The sequence below is a fragment of the Anopheles gambiae genome (assembly GCF_943734735.2).
Source record: "Anopheles gambiae chromosome X unlocalized genomic scaffold, idAnoGambNW_F1_1 X_unloc_9, whole genome shotgun sequence".
In the NCBI taxonomy this organism is placed as follows: Eukaryota; Metazoa; Arthropoda; class Insecta; order Diptera; family Culicidae; genus Anopheles; species Anopheles gambiae.
The window spans coordinates 147,501-152,500 of NW_026902703.1; positions in this window are offsets into that span (position 1 = coordinate 147,501).

Below are 5,000 nucleotides of genomic sequence, written 5' to 3' on the forward strand. Positions count from 1 at the left end.
TACTCTGCGCATGTGTACATGTTTTACAACCCAGCCAACTTGAGCACCTAGGGGAAGTTGTGATGCCATCTGAACACCCACCGACTGATGCATTGAACGGCTAAAGTTGACCTTCAATCCGAACTGGCACTCTGCGGCGTGGAGGCAGTTGCGCGACCACTCCTATCCCAAACCAACAAAGCAAGGTGCATCCTACGTGCTCGGTACAAGCACACCACGACGGGACACATTGAACGGTTCAGCGATCTCTCTGCACTAGTGGAAGAACTCCAACGTGATACGGGAGACTTTGCTACAGCGGCTTCTCTGCACTTCTGGGCTACCACCTTGTGACGGGAGACATTGCTAGCGGTCACTCTGCACTAGTGATGGTACACCACCGTGATACGGGAGACATTGCTAACGGCCACTCTGCACAGGTGCCAATACCACCTTGTGACGGGAAACATTGCTAGGAACCGATCGGCATCTCTGCGCGATTACTTGACGCACACCCAACTAAGTCAACTGTTGGACTTTTTCGTAATCACGGCGGGACACATTGAACGAGCTCTAACGGATCTCTGCACGCATGGAACATGGTGGCGGGAATCATTGCTAGAACCGAACGGCGCCTCTGCGCGATGTACAAACAAGCTCAACAGGAACCTCGTATCGGCTGCCGAGCCGGAGCTCGAACAACTTGGACTTTCACCTCTAATTTATATCAACTCACCACTCCCCGAGGGATCCGCAGAATTGCTTCTGGGTCCCGTATCGTTATTTGCGATTCGTGTTTGCATTACACTACATTGAACTATTCCAACTTGTTTATCCGCATGGCGAACATTTGCTGCATTGAACATTAAAGTTCCACTTCGCTCTCCCCTACGTGGGTCTGAGCTTCACTCTCAGGGAAAAAATATGCCACATTGGTTAGGGAAACCCGGTTTCATCACGCTATGTGCCCTGCACCACCAGCTTAGCGTGAATGCTTCGAGTTTCCCTAAGAAGTTCGATTGGTCTTGCAGAGTTTAAAGACAACGAAGCTTAGTTTCAAGCAATGATATAATATACGCGTATTAAAAACCCTTAACTGTTACAACTTTTATGCTTGAAACCATCGCAACGAAGTCTTTGGGTCCGTAGACCCGTGATGTACTGCTCCAGGAAACGTTTTGAAAGAGTGGAAACTCAAAATCATAGGTTAAGATCATCGGCAGAACTCACCAGACACCACTTTTGCTTCATAAGTTCGGCCTATAGTCATATGACGATTTTCATCGGGGAGGGGACGTATGACCCAAACGGGGGCTTATATGACCCACGGACACTGCAAACCATGCTCCTACGACTAAATAGAGGTTAAAACTACGATTTGGTGAAATCTTCATTTTTGACCTCGGAGCAAGGTACCTTCCCTATAGTAGGCAATGAGTAAATGATCATAATCCCAGGAGGGCAAAAAATGGGAACCCGAGAGGAAAGCGCTGTTGGCGCGCCTAAGCTAGTGGCCCGTAGAGTAAAAAGGGTACCCCCAACAAAGTTGTCGTTTGACGTTCTGGTTGCACTTTTCATCATCTAGGGTGCGTTCCTGACACGTTTTGAGGGGTTTTAGGAAAAAAAAATTTTTCGCCTACTCGAGCTCTCTGGCCCGTTCGGTGCACATTTTTGAAAAAAGCTAGGGAGCTGCCCCTAGGTTCGGGGTGTCACAAAATGTTGAAAAGTGGTCGAAAAACCACTATCCAGAATCGGATGTAGAATCGTTAGACGAACTTAAAATTGTTCTACGACACCCATCTGCGACGTTTAGTATTCGAGATATGGCCCGTCCTAGGTCTGACCGAGCAATTTTTGTTCCGCGCACTTTGTGCACCGTACACTTTGATGTTTGTATGAAAAAGTACCCTACCTAGGGACGCGTAGAGCAAATTTGTACCCCCGGGCATGTTGTCGATTGACATTCTGGTTGCACTTTTCATCATCTAGGGTGCGTTCCTGACACGTTTTGAGGGGTTTTAGCAAAAAAAAAATTTTCGACTACTCGAGCTCTCTGGCCCGTTCGGTGCACATTTTTGAAAAAAGCTAGGGAGCTGCCCCTAGGTTCGGGGTGTCACAAAATGTTGAAAAGTGGTCGAAAAACCACTATCCAGAATCGGATGTAGAATCGTTAGACGAACTTAAAATTGTTCTACGACACCCATCTGCGACGTTTAGTATTCGAGATATGGCCCGTCCTAGGTCTGACCGAGCAATTTTTGTTCCGCGCACTGTGTGCACCGTACACTTTGATGTTTGTATGAAAAAGTACCCTACCTAGGGACGCGTAGAGCAAATTTGTACCCCCGGGAATGTTGTCGATTGACATTCTGGTTGCACTTTTCATCATCTAGGGTGCGTTCCTGACACGTTTTTAGGGGTTTTAGCAAAAAAAAATTTTCGACTACTCGAGCTCTCTGGCCCGTTCGGTGCACATTTTTGAAAAAAGCTAGGGAGCTGCCCCTAGGTTCGGGGTGTCACAAAATGTTGAAAAGTGGTCGAAAAACCACTATCCAGAATCGGATGTAGAATCGTTAGACGAACTTAAAATTGTTCTACGACACCCATCTGCGACGTTTAGTATTCGAGATATGGCCCGTCCTAGGTCTGACCGAGCAATTTTTGTTCCGCGCACTTTGTGCACCGTACACTTTGATGTTTGTATGAAAAAGTACCCTACCTAGGGACGCGTAGAGCAAATTTGTACCCCCGGGCATGTTGTCGATTGACATTCTGGTTGCACTTTTCATCATCTAGGGTGCGTTCCTGACACGTTTTGAGGGGTTTTAGCAAAAAAAAAATTTTCGACTACTCGAGCTCTCTGGCCCGTTCGGTGCACATTTTTGAAAAAAGCTAGGGAGCTGCCCCTAGGTTCGGGGTGTCACAAAATGTTGAAAAGTGGTCGAAAAACCACTATCCAGAATCGGATGTAGAATCGTTAGACGAACTTAAAATTGTTCTACGACACCCATCTGCGACGTTTAGTATTCGAGATATGGCCCGTCCTAGGTCTGACCGAGCAATTTTTGTTCCGCGCACTGTGTGCACCGTACACTTTGATGTTTGTATGAAAAAGTACCCTACCTAGGGACGCGTAGAGCAAATTTGTACCCCCAGGCATGTTGTCGATTGACATTCTGGTTGCACTTTTCATCATCTAGGGTGCGTTCCTGACACGTTTTGAGGGGTTTTAGCAAAAAAAAAAATTTTCGACTACTCGAGCTCTCTGGCCCGTTCGGTGCACATTTTTGAAAAAAGCTAGGGAGCTGCCCCTAGGTTCGGGGTGTCACAAAATGTTGAAAAGTGGTCGAAAAACCACTATCCAGAATCGGATGTAGAATCGTTAGACGAACTTAAAATTGTTCTACGACACCCATCTGCGACGTTTAGTATTCGAGATATAGCACTTTGTAGGTCTGACCGAGCAATTTTGTACTGAAATGTATGGTGAACATGTAATTCATTAAATAACATTGACTTGCATCGTGCCCTACTTCATCGGCACAGCTGTTATTGACTATCTTTAGTGGAAATGGATTGAGTTTGACCATTTTAAGCCCATTTCCTATGCCGTGCACCAACATTGTGTACCGATCAGGGAAAGTACGCTACGTACGCGTTCATGGATGTCGATGTTGGTACAAGTTGCCTTTCGGGATAGCCGTGCACCAAAACTGTGTACCGATCAGGGAAAGTACAAGACGGAGGGTGCAGCTCGAGCGTACGCGTTCATAGATGTCGATGTTGGTACACTTGCACCAAAATTGTGTACCAATCAGGGAAAGTACAACACGGAGGGCGCAGCCCGGGCGTACGCAATCATGGATGTCCATGTTGATACAATCTACGTGTACGTACCTAGTTTTTGTAGGAAAAGTTGCAATTAAGTGCTTGCATGCTTAAAATGCTCATCTCAACCGGTCACCTTTTGGCCTGCCCTTTTATAACAGAAACCTAGAAAGATACTCGAGATTTTTGTGTTTTTCCATTCGCCCGGGACGACGAAATGAGCTATGTGCACATCGTGCAGAAAATTGTCTTCGCCACGCATGTTTTTGTCCATCCACTCATATAATCACCCGCATTTGTGTTCAACACGGACGGCGCAGCCCGAGCGAACGCGTTAATGTTTATGTTTGTACACACTGCTTGTACGATTCTAGGATTTGGTAATTGCGTCACAGTGCCCGACCGTCGCGGACACCATTCTTGGACAGAAGTCCTAGTACGTAGAGTACTTTCCCTAGGTATGTGCTCGTTCGTGACTATCGTTGCGTGCTTACGGACACGCTTGGGTATGTTTACCATACAAGGTTTACTAGGGAAACCTGGGAAGGACGCTTGCCCTCCCGTCGCGGACACCATTCTTGGAAAGAAGTCCTAGTACGTAGCGTTCCTTATTTTACTTGATCAGTTTGTAATGCATTCGCTTTGTTCCATCGACTTCTGCTACTGCTCACTAAGGGGTGTTCGTTTGCGATGTGTACGATAAGCAACTGTCTATCGTAACCAGCAGTTAATCAACACTTTTTACCCAAGTCATAGCAACATAGAGTACTTTTCCTAATCGGTACACAATTTTGGTGCACCTCTAACCTCGCCGGCACTTTATCGTTACGTTTTGTGCACAACCTAGGGACGTGGTGTAAGTTTCATGATTTTTATGTTTGATTTGGTTTATTATGATTGAAAAATACGCTACGTCCCAGAAATTGGAGCTCGACTACTTCCTCCATGTGGCGAAAAAAGTTACTGGGCAACGCCTAGCTTATGCCCCATTTGTACTTCAATTTTCATTATCAGGTTTGAAAAATACGCTAAGTCCCAGAAATCTGAACTCGAATACTTTTGCCACGTGGCGCCAAAAGCTACTGAGAAACGCCTAGCCTTTTACCCATTTATAATTTAGTTTTCGTTATAAGTTTTGAACAATACGCAAAGTTCCAAGAATCTGAACTCGAGTACTTTTTACATGTGCCGCC